Consider the following 11,963-nt stretch of genomic DNA (forward strand, 5'->3'; position numbering starts at 1 on the left):
GATGATTGCACGGTAGCATTAGCTCTGTGGCCACTGACCACCCTGTTTTTTGAGAGAAGGCCCAAGTATCAGTGGTGAAGGGCTAAGCTGGGAGCCCAGTGTCCCTCTCTGCACAGTGCTGGTGTAGTAGGCAGTATTAGCAGAGTAAGAACCCTGCAGCCTGATGGGATCACTTACATATCAATTACCACGAGGCAGCAGGGTATTATTTATACAATAAGTGCTATACAAAACAGCAGGGCAATGTTTAGAGGGCAAATACTATGGACAGGAAAGCTGCAATTTGTTCTGCAGCAGCCGGATGTTCTGTGCACTCCAAAGTGCCAGGCAGGATGAGGGTGATGCTTACATGCCAACTCCTGTAGGAGGACAGGTTATTATTTAAACCCCAGATACAATGATAGGGAAAGAGTATTACTAACCAGGCCGAATGCAATAGCAGCAGTGGCAGTAACTGCATGGTGTAATTTACAACAGAGGAAAAGACATCATTTGCAGACCAGCTATTACAGAATGGGAGGGTGTTTGTTGTGGTACAGCACTGAAGTATTACTTTGAAGCTGAGCACTATAGAGGTACAGGGTATTATTTATACACCCAACACCAGAGAAACTATTTTTTTGGGGTAAGTAAGAGTGACAGTTAGTCATTTATATGAAAGCCATTCTGTAATTTCCAATATGTAACCTACATGATTATTTCAACCTTGAAACTGTGGTACAGATGATGTAATGTTAATTGTACTGAGATCTACAGCTGCTCTACCACAGGGCTGCTAAACTGGAATAATCTTCTGAAGTCAGTAGATTGATGCCAGCAAAACTACTGAATCTGCCCTGCCCTGTGCAAAGCCTGTGGTGCCTGGGGATTTCCAGGGGTGCTTATCCCTGACCCTGTGCAGGATCCCAGCAGGAGCTGCAGGTTTTGCTGTGGATTACAGGTTATTCAATCACCAGCACAGCGACTGCTCTCTCAGCAGAGGTGCAAATGATGGATGGGACCTCCAGCTGGGAGGGATCAGCAACATTTTCATCTGTTTATCAGCTGCTGGCCTTTGCATTTTTTTCACACACCTTTCTCATCCAGTCTGTGATCTAACCTCAGGCAGGAGATGTTCCTTGGTTATTCCCTTTTAGTTTTCCCTACAGATTTTTGTGTCCTGTCGAATTATTCCTGTTAAGTCAAACCCGTATGTCTGCAGCCACAACAAACGATTCCTTTTGTCTTTCAGTGGTTGTCTACACTACTAAATAAACAAATAATAAAGTGTTCTGCCAAGTCTTCTGCCCACTGCTAACCAAGGGCATTGGAGAAGCCAAAGACACATGGAAATTGCCAGACCAGATGAAACCAATGGTGTGTTCAGACCAGTATCCTGCCTTAGACAAGACCTATATTACCAGCTTCAGAGCAAAGTTCTCATCATCGAAAAATAGGGAGAAAATTGCTGAGGAGGAAGTTTCTTTTTAACACGAGGCATTCAGTGGTTGCCTTCTGCCTTGAAGCATGAGTATTTACATTCCATATTCTCCCACTAATGTACACTAGGTCTATTTGGCATGGCTTAATAGGCAATTTTACCCCTCAGGCCTAACCTGTGAGCACCACCCTGCCAGAAGAAATTTGCTGTCCTGATCACTTCATCCCCATGATACGAGGTGGTTGCTCCTGCAGATGCCCTTTTGTCTTGTGCCACTTGATATGGCCCCTGTTGAAGTGGGTCCCTTTCCTCCAGGACCTGCCCTACCCTCTGCTGGCACAGAGGAAGGCGGGGTTCAGCTCCCCCACAGCAAGGTGTGTCAGGAGATCCCTGGCTCCCAGTTGGTTCCCTGATAACACGCTGGCAACCAGGACTATCCATGTGTTCAAGGCTCATGTGGTGCCTCACTAATATCATAGCAAGCACATCTGCCAGGTCAAGCTGTCCAGACCTGCCTCTCCTAGGACATCCCATAACCCAAATTCTTCACTGCCATCACTGCTCCTTTCCATTATAAGCCCCCAAGCAATTAGGACATAGTGACAACCTGGCAGGAACTGAGCAATGAGGTAGGACTATTCACTCACCTGAGTTAATTTTGGGTCTTGCCCAAAGTTCTCCCTACTTCAACTGCCCCAAGTGTCCTCTGGCTTGCTCTATAAACTGGTTTTTATGGAAAAGCCATGAGTTGCTATGCCTTGGTTGACGTAAGGAAAAACTACAAGGGTGAAAACCCAGAGGATTATGCTTGTCAAAGATCTCCCATTTCCCTACCTTCATCTCTTGCTCCCTTCTCTCAGCAGAACTCTTTCTGTGGCTGTCCTCCTGTCCAGCTCCCCTGCACAGCAAGGTTTCCCCTTCAGCCAGCCTCAGGCACTGGCAAAACCAGTTTCCAGAACAGAAACCCACAGGCAAAGCCAGCTTCCAGGCTACCTCCATGCAGCACATACAGCAGGAATGGGGCCCTGGTGGCTTCTGGACCTTGCTATGTGACCACCATGCTCAAGGCACAGCATCTCCCTTATCCTTGCTTGGTCACAACAAGCAGTGACACGGCTCCAGCTGCCTCCATCAACGTGCTGGAGCCTTTGGGAGAATTAGATCACTACAGCCGATGGCACAGCAGTTGGGCTTGTAAAGCAGGGGAAGGAAGTGGGAGCAAGGCTGTCCACGGGGCTGCTACTTAACACCTCAGGGCATTTCGACAGCTGAAGCACACGGAGGGTCCTGGGGTGTGCAAGTGGAATGATTCTGGTACTTCTCATCCTTCCCCCACCCTTCTGCTCTCTGGTCTGTATGGAGCAATCGTTGGGGAGGGAGAATGTCATGCGAGGGAGATGTGGAAATTTTTCTTAAAAAAGGGAAGTCCAATGAAAAGCGCACGAAGGAAAAAAAAAATCTCGGTGTGAAGCGTCTCAAAAAAGGCTGCGCGGGTAGAGCGACAAAACCCCCTGCCTATTCATCAGGCCAACAAAAAGCTTCTTTAGATTTATACTGTGAGCCCATTGAGAGGGAGGGGAGGGAGGCAGCGCTCACACACCGCCCTTGTGCACACAGCAGAGCCCGCAGCCCTGCCCCGCACACACAGGCTGGGCTGTTCTGCCCGCTCACAAGGAAGCTCTGAGTTTTTAAAAGTAAACTGTAAGGTTTCCGTTGTTGCACTGGGCTCAAGTACTTTTTTTTTTTTTTTTTAAATATATAACAGCTCCCTCTCTTTGCTGTCCCTCTCTCTCCTGCACTCTTTACACAGCCCCGGCTGCTCTGGGCTGCTCGGCAGCCGTCGTGCGCTGGCTCCCTATGTGGTCCAGACCCGCTATGAACACGGCTTTTGTTGCTGCTGCTGGGAAGCTGCCTGAGAGCGGCACACACAGCCCGGCTTGTTCCACACGTGGAGGCTGCAGAGGGCTCGGGAAGCGGGGGGGAAAAAAGGAGGAGGAGGAGGAGGAGGAGGAGGAGGCGGAGGAGAGCAACTCGCGTTAGGTTGTCTTGTGGTAGAGCAGCCATCCCACCACTGGCAAGGGAAGGGGGAAGCAAGGAGACGGAGGCGGGTGGTGGTGGAAAAGATGCCTCAGGCAGCTAAGAAAGGTCCCGTTGATTTTAAAATGGGACCAGCTGGCTCTCCACCGGCCCACGTTGCCGACGGGTGTAAGTCAGCACGGGAAGGCAGTGAAGTCACCGGGTCTGTGCAACTTATGTTTGCAGAGGATCTGCCCCGGAGAGGGAAGAGGAGAGTAAAGACCAATAACGGAGTGGACTTCGGAGTTCCAGTGTTCCTAATCATTATGTCCATCCCTGGGTGATACCAGAGCACTGAACAACAATCTGATCTTTTTTCATTCGTTTCTGTCTTTTAAGTGATACCATCCATCCTCTTTTCCTCTAAACCTCTTAATATTCCTCACTTATTGGGGAGTATTTTATAGCAATGAGCTTGCAAAGGAGCTCAAAACCAAAGAGTTTGCTCTGATGGAATCTAAGTCTGCTGAATTTTGTTTAGTGTCCTCTTTTCCTTAGCAAGTTTTTCCCTCCACCTCTTTCACACCCTCAATTTCCTATCCTGTCGGCTCTCTTTGCCCATCCATCCTCCAGCCCCCGTGCTGCTGTCAAACCTGGCTACTGTACACGGAGGTGATTATATGAAACATTAAACAGCAGTTCAAGCGGAACAGATGGAGCTTCCCCCCAAAGACTGCTCAGGCTGCAGAAAGAGCTCAGTCTCTGTCCTGCCCAGTGATGGTGGGAGGTGATGCCTCCCCTTTTCCATTCTGACAACAACTTGAAACATCTCAGAAAGGGGCAGCGTCCCCTTTGACCTGTCAGGCAGATACAGTCCCTTCAAAACAGCAGGAAAATATAACATCAAACAACCAAAGCAAAGAAAGAAATAGTTCAGCTTCCAATAGTGCCTTTGCAGGATTTGAAACCCCACGAAATTTAGTCCCCAAACCACTGGCCCCTCTGCCCAGCCGACATCCTTTACCAGGAGCTTGTAGATGAAAACCAAAGTAGTGAGGAATGCTAATAAATTCCTCTCTCCCAACTATTTCATTGTGGGATGTTTTCCCCTTTCCACATCTGGCAAAGCTATTTTAGAAACCAAGGGAAGCTTTTCAAACTGACGTTTTTTGGCTAAACAACTCAAAAGGGAAAGGTTAAAATGTACTGTTTCTTCTGTGTGCAGAGCACTACTGAGCACAGGATTTAAATGAAAGGTCTTAAAGAGCAGTAAATGAGTGGAAATAAGTAACTTCTGACAGAGATTCTGACAAATAAAACCTTTTTTTGCTCGCTCTACTTCTGGAGAAGAGCTCAGCTCCCTGAAAACTATTGCTAAAAATACGCTTCATCTGTGAATGGATTCGGAAAACGGGCAGGTACTGAGGAACGCCCGGAGCAGCTCACTGGAAGTAACCCAGGGGACTCTGCCAGCCGCCAGTCCCTGACATTCTCACACAAGGGGAGAGCTGTCAAACCCTCGGGCATCTCGGTTCTTTTCACTCTTTCTGAATTTGTCAGCCCCTCCAGAGCTTAACACCCCTCCAGCTCAGGGGTCACCCTCTGCCTGCGCTGTGGCAGAGCAATGACACTGAGCAAAGCCACGACCACAGGAAACCCCGGCACTGGTTGGGACACTTGCAACAAATCAGCAGGACAGCAGCCACCATCCCCAGAGCTCGGGAACAGGATCAGACACATCACCTGAGCTCCAGCGGCAGCTGGAATCCATCACAAACACACACCCATGGGTCGGAGGGTCTGTTGGGGAGGGAGAATGGGGATAACCCTGTCTGCTCTCCCACCTCGTGGTTCTGACTGTAGGATCTCTGACTCTGTCCTTGCTTTCCCTCCCTTCCCCAAGCCAACTAACAAACTTGGCACACAGGTGTTCCCCCTGGCTATAGGTCTGCTCCCCACAACGGGTGGGATGCTGCTGAGGACCCTTTGTGCCGAGGTGAGGCACAGGCTCCCCTTCACAGCAGCGCTGCTTGCAGGAGGGAAAAGCTCTGGCTCAATCAGTTTTACAACTTTTCTCACATTTCTCCGCTGGTTGCTCACCAGGGAAACAACCAATCCACTGACTGAGAGCCTGCTTCTGTAGAGTAATTAGGAAAGTTAAGGAAAAGACACCAAAGAGAGAGAAGGGAGGAAAGTGCGATACGTTACCTTTAACAGTTCAGTGCAGTGCTTCCAGAATCTAAGTCCCATACACCTGGCAGAGAAACGAGGTCTTTTTCAGTGTTCAAGAAGTAAAGAGCTTGCCACTTCTTGCTGTTATTGTATGTCTTCTTCACAATCTCCAGATGAATTTTCCTGCGTTTTTGTTTGTTGGTTTTTTTTTTTCCTTCCCCGGTTTCCCAGAAGAAATCAAAATTCCCTATGTGGTATTTCAGGTCCTTTCAGGCAGTGGCAGCAGCAGCAAGCTTGGAGAGTAAGTACTGTGTGTGAATGGCAAAAAAGAGAGAGAGGGTTTCAGACCACATTAGCTGCCACTGGCTGCAAAAGAGACCATCAAACTCCTGTCAGCCTCCTTAGATACCTCTTGAAGAGCTGGCATCTAAGTGTATTGGATCCTCCTCTGGATTTTAGAGTAAAGGTAGGCAGGCATCCAGGGGGCAGGGGGAAATAGGAGGGCTTATGGACCGAAAAGGAAGCCCAGCCTCTTGGAAAGAAGGGGAAAAAAAAAAAAAAGCAACAAACCACCAAACCAAATACCCAACCCAGAAAAGAAAAGAAAGGGGGAAAAAAAAAAAGCATTACCAAAAAAATACTGTAAATGGAGAAAGCCGAATGGGGAGTGGGGGGATTAAATTTAGCCCTCTGGTTTGGAAGCAAACTGGCTGGGGCACCACAAGTGGTTGAGAGAGAAGAAATAGTTTGTGCAATAAAAAGAGAACGTGGTTTATGCAAACTAAAATAAGATGAAGCTAATTAAGGAACCTGAGCAAAGTATTTGTGTCTGCAGTGCAGTCAATATCACTGCAGTCTGAGCAGAAAGGAGCAGATCCACAGGGAAGCCCAAAGACAGCAGCAAACAGGACAGTGTAGGGAACTCCTGCATGGCCCCACTTGCTGCTGAGGGAGGGAGGCAGGTGATGGAGGGAAGGAAGGGATGCTCTGCATTTGGAAAAGGGAAGCCCCTGGAGCATCAGTAACTGATAAGTGATATAAAGGCAGACAAAGGAGGCATTTGGGACTGAGTTTGCTTAAAGGTTATTTGGGGTGAACTGGGGAGAAATGGAGAGCCTGTACACACCTACTAGTGGTGGATGCTGAAGAGACTACCCCAGAACTGAGGAGGAATCCATAACTGAATCCTTGGCAGTAGTGAAGCTGTGAGAAAGTGCTGAGAGGACTGTAGTGTGTTTTCTTTTTTTTTTTTTTTTTTTTTTTTTTTGTTTTTTTTTTCCTGTGGAGTTGCTGGTACCTTTGAGAGAGATAAAAACTGTGATTTGAGAGGAGGGGATGGGTCTATGACTGCAGACCTACACCTTGGCTTGTGAAGGGGCCAGATGACAGCTGAGAGCAGGTGAGAAACCGCTGAGGTATTCACAGTTGAGAAAAGCACTTTTGTTTGAAAAATCTGTTATTTCTAACATGGAAGAGAGCACCACCAGCCTAAAGTAAAGGTAAAGTCTGAAACTGAGCACAGGGAGGTCCCCCTGTGCCCTCCTTGCACCCAAACCACATGGCTGCCTCAGTATCTCTCCTTCCACTTCTCTTTTAATATCATCTTTGATATCTGCACTTCCCTCTCTTTTCCCAACATCCTGCTTTGCTTTCTGGTTTATGATATAATAGCTTCTCCTCTCTCCATAAATTATTTTGGTCCCCATGCCTCATTTCAAAACTTGCTTCCTTGACTGCCTCACTCTTTAACCTGAGGCTCATAACCACCAGCCGTGCATCCATCATCCTGACAGGTAATGCTCCCAGACCACAAGAGCATGGATCCTCACTTCTTCCTGCAAGTACCTTATTCCATCTCAGAGATTCAATACCGAATATTGGTTGCGAATTTCCCTTCGGATTATCCCACCCCCCCATTCCCCTTTTTTCCCCCCAGTAGTTCAGCACTAGATATTAACTTCAAAACTTGCCACGTGCCCATATGTTAGAAGTCAAAAGGGCAGCAAGGGAAAGCTTTGGAAAGGACATTGGAAAGGACAGTGTCTTTGCCATCTGAAACACTGCCTTTGATGCATCCTGGCACACATGGTTGGGTCATACTGAGCTTCTTATCCACCAGCACCAAGTCCTGCTCCTCACTGAGGGTAAACTCAGTCTGTTCTCTGCCCTGCCTGTATCTGTGCTTGCTTCCCCCACCTCACAAGCCTGACAGTCTATACGAGTGCTGTCTGTTCATGTCAAATTTAATTCTCCACCTGATGAGATAAACCAGGGCCCTTAGCACTTACTCAAAGGGTATTGGATCCATCCCAGGGCTGCCACCACCTGCAGGTGCTGGGTGGGCTGGGACAGACAGGGCTGTGCTGGAGCATCACCTGCCTCACCCCCTCACTAGCTGGGGTGTCTCCTCATGGGCAGCATGGTGCAGCCATAGCAATGAAAGGAGACAGATAAAACACGCTGCAGATAGGGCATGACAGCTCATGCTCTAGGCAGGACTCGGTATTTCCAGCTGGGTGTGAAAGACACATAGACAGGATCTATAAAATGTGACCTGGCTGATTTTGCTCAGACTCACGTACGTGAGACGCTCCGAAACAGCTCATGCCTGACCACAGCCCTTTCTCCCCGTAACATAAAGATCTTTTGGGAAATGTACATGTTTAGTTGTTTTGCTGTGGAATAACTGAGCCCTCTGTACCCTCTGCTGCTGCCGTGGTTTGGCAAAGAAATCCTCATTTGAACCTTTGGTGAGCTTAAGCCAGGGAACAGAGAAAATTCCACTTCGGAGCTGACCAGCTAGGAAAATGTGATGCTCCACACAGAGTGGTTTCTTAGCAGCTTCAGGAAGGGGGTAGAAACTGCTCAGTACCTGCTGGCTGTCCCAGTTTTTTGTCTGCATCAGGAACGATTGGAAAAAGAGCTAAATATGTTCAGAGAAATTGTGATTCATAAACTGCTCTTGTGTTTGTTTGTTCCTTAAGCTGAGGAGCGGCCAGGTAAAAAAAAAAAATTAAATAGATGACTTTTGTTTTTTGTTTAAAGCAGGAAAGCAACAGTTCATGGCTCTTTGAAATACAGGTAACACATTGCAAAAGTGCTTGCTGTTAGGTAAGACTTTTACATGTCATTATAAATTCAAAGGAGGCTTGTGTCTATTCCCAGTGAAGTTTAGCCTTCAGGGAGCACGAATATTTGAACAGAGAACAAACCCTGTGGCCAAGGAAAAGTGGATAATAGCTTTTCTGTGAAAACTATTGAATATCCAGAATTTATATGGTGGAAGCAGTCACTGAATGAAAATGGCCAGAAAAGGGAAAAACACTAGACAGAAGAAGGTTGTGTCAATTAAGGTGATAGTTGAAGTTTTTCAAAAGCAATGAAAGGTGGGCTTGGGTGGCTTTTCAGCCAAGAGAGAGAAGGGAAAAAAAGAGAAGTAGAACAATGGTAGAATAAAGAGTAAACCTTTCAAACTGCTTTCAAAAATTGTTTTAATTAAACCACTCATGGCTGTGAACTGCTGCTCCTTCCCTACAACTACCAGAGCAGTCATCTCACAGCTCTCAGCTTGGCTTACTCACAGAATGAAAAGGAGCGCATTGTGTTCCTAAAACACTTACTATTTCTGGAATTATTGCATTCTCTTAAAATCTAATTTGACATTTAAAGAAAACCACTGGGGACATGAGAAGGGGCTGTAGGATCCCAGCTGCTCTGTGCACAGGTAGCTCAGTGGGTGCACAATTTCAGTCTGTAAATAATTAATGCACAATTTCAGTCTGTGCACGATTTCAGTCTACGAACACTCATCAGGTTCTGAAGATTCAGGGTCAATCCAGGACCTTTGGGCTTGTGTCCAAAAAGTATTGTTCATGCTTTTACAGTCAGTTGTCTGACATTGCAACAGACACTTCTTGATCAGCTGTCACAATTTCCTTCAGTGATCAATATTTGAGCTCTCCCTGCCCTGTGGTGCTGCAGAAGCTCTGACACGACACTGAACTGAGGCACAGAGAACCAAAGTGCCTTGCTCAAGGCTATGGGTGAAGCCAGTGTTAGAGCCAGAACATTTGCATTCCCAGCCCTCTTCCCTCTTCTAAAGCCATCAAAGCCCTGCAGCAGTTCAGGAGTGTGTTTGCTGCTCTGCTAAGCTGTTTTTCTGGAGCAGTGATGGGCAGTGATGCTCTGTAAGGGTGAAGCTGCCACCTCAAAATGTCAGCTTTGACCCTCACATTTGGGTTCTGCATTTCTCCAAGCCAAGATGCCATGATGGGGAAAGCGTGGTGTAATACAGAAATGTCCCTGTCACAGCTTGGGTACTGGGTCCATGAGGGGAGTCATTGTGTGGTCTTGCTTTGGAGTCCTGCTGGAGGGATGAAAAGAGACAGTGCTGACACTTCTCTAGCTAAAAATTAAGAGGGGCCTAAAATCTCCCAGGAAAGTCTTTGTCTACTGAAAGTTTATCCTGAAAGCACAGAAGGTGACTGAAAAGAAAAGAGTCAACATCTGGGGGTAAAAAGGACACAGAGGGACCTCCCCACCAAGCCCAGCACCTGCGCCCCTTTATTCCAGTGTGAATATCAGCCTTGTTGGTGCAGGTGGAAAACTCACCCCATATTTGAAAAGCCAACCCCATACACACACATACACACACACACATCTTCTCCCAGCCCTGTTTGCATCCCGGATTGGAAACGGTGCCCTTCCTGAACCTCCTGTGCTGGACAAAGTACCTATTGAACCTGCAGTGGCCAGGAGGCTCCAGCTCCTGCTGAATGAGCTGCCTTCTGCTCACAGCCCAGCCCAGCGCTGGCAGACGTAAACAGCGGGGCTCGCCCCCACCCCGATATTGTGGCTTGTTCATCCCCTGACAAAAATAGAATCCAGGGCTGGCGGGTGGGATGGTGCACACAGACAGGGGTTTGTTTGGGAATGAATATTTTAAAAAATATTTTCTTCTTTTTGCTTCTCTTGTCCCCTTGGTGTTTTTCTGATTGCACAACAGGGCTGTACCAAGGGAGCGGGGATGGACAGCTTCGGTCAAAAATTTGGCACTGGGCAATGCTGGATCACCAAGATGAGGCCTCTTATGCTTATCCTGGCTGCCCAGCACCTCGTCTCCATCCTTGGATGGCCAAAGGGAAGGTCTGGAGGTGATGGGCACCACCAGCTTAAAATATGTGGTGTCAAGTCTCACGCCAGCATTTGGGCTGGGGCTTGGCACACAGAGGGGATGGATGGTATCCTGGGGCTGCTCATCCCTCTGCACTTCTGGAGGGCTCCCCAGGGATGCTTGCTCTTCTGTTTTGAGGTGCAGGGATGGGCTGACATCTCCTAGGTGAGGGGAGAGGGCAGTGGCGAGGCAGCAGCCTGGGGTGCCACAGGGCTGTTAATTGGATGAGATGTGACTTCAGAGCCCAGGGTGCACCAGGGACTTGCTGCCCCTCCTGCTGCCCAGCTCCATGCTCACAGTGTGTGACACATGTCCAGCCTTCCTGGCCATCCCCGGGTGACAGTGAAACAGCTTTTGTACAGGAGGCACAGTGTGGATTGCTCCCTTGGCCAGGGCGATGCTGTGCATGGCTCCCTGTCCTCTCACACAACTCCTGGCTCTCCCTTTCTCCTCTTTTCCCCTTTTGCCACATTCATGCCCTCACCTCACCTTGTTAATCAGCTGCTTGGACTGAATCTAACTTCGCCCCCCTCCCAGCCTCCCTGATGGAGACTTGCAGGCTCAGCAAGGAAACGTGGGGGTGGGCACCAAGCAGAATGTTTGCACAATGAATGAATGAAAACAGTGCTAATTTTATGTTCCTCCCTACTTGGGACGAAGCAACACGGGAATACAGCCCCTTTTGTATGGGCATGGGACATCTCCTCTGTTTTCTTTTCTCCCAGAATGCCTCTTCTCGCCCTGCACAGTATAAACAGGTCGCTGTTGACCTTGGAAGCTGGCGGAGGGGTTACGTCAAGCCCGGCAGGTTTGCTGGCCTGGGTATTTACGGTCTCGCACCCTCTCGCTCTGGCAAGAGGTGACGTACACTGAGCACTCCCAGCTCCCTGCTGGGCTCCCAAGGGGGTCTGGCCACCTCTGCCTGTGGCAGTGGGGAAGCCTGGAGGGCTCCCCGACCCCCAGTGAAATGTGCTGCTCAGGGGAAGTTCTGCAGAGAGTTTCTCCTGGGGTTTCCTTTGCTCTTTTTGTCGAACAAGGTTTTTTATGGCATTTGTTTTGTTCCAGTGGAAGGTGTTTGCTTGTCTGAGGACAGCGAGGAAGAGGCAGGAAGGGGATGTGGGAGTGCAAAGAGCAGGAAGCAAATAGGCTCTGGTAGCAGGTATAGCTTCATCTGCCGTCTTC

At 48.4% G+C, this 11,963-nt stretch overlaps 1 protein-coding gene across 2 annotated transcripts in view; it reads right to left on the bottom strand.

Moving 5' to 3' along the window:
- ACAN (aggrecan) overlaps positions 1 to 6,103 on the bottom strand; it is a 47,241-nt gene extending 41,138 nt beyond the window's left edge. Inside the window, exon 1 of one of the 2 annotated variants that reach the window (XM_042039150.1) lies at positions 5,645 to 6,103. The gene's annotated coding sequence lies outside the window, so the exon portion shown is untranslated. The remainder of the gene's footprint in view (positions 1 to 5,644) is intronic. The other variant, XM_042039149.1, reaches the window with a different exon arrangement.
- Positions 6,104 to 11,963: the final 5,860 nt, after the last annotated feature.

Source organism: Corvus kubaryi, unplaced genomic scaffold (assembly GCF_017639235.1).
Source record: "Corvus kubaryi isolate FWS band 111438036 unplaced genomic scaffold, C.kubaryi_AGA036_p1.0 37394, whole genome shotgun sequence".
Classification (NCBI taxonomy): Eukaryota; Metazoa; Chordata; class Aves; order Passeriformes; family Corvidae; genus Corvus; species Corvus kubaryi.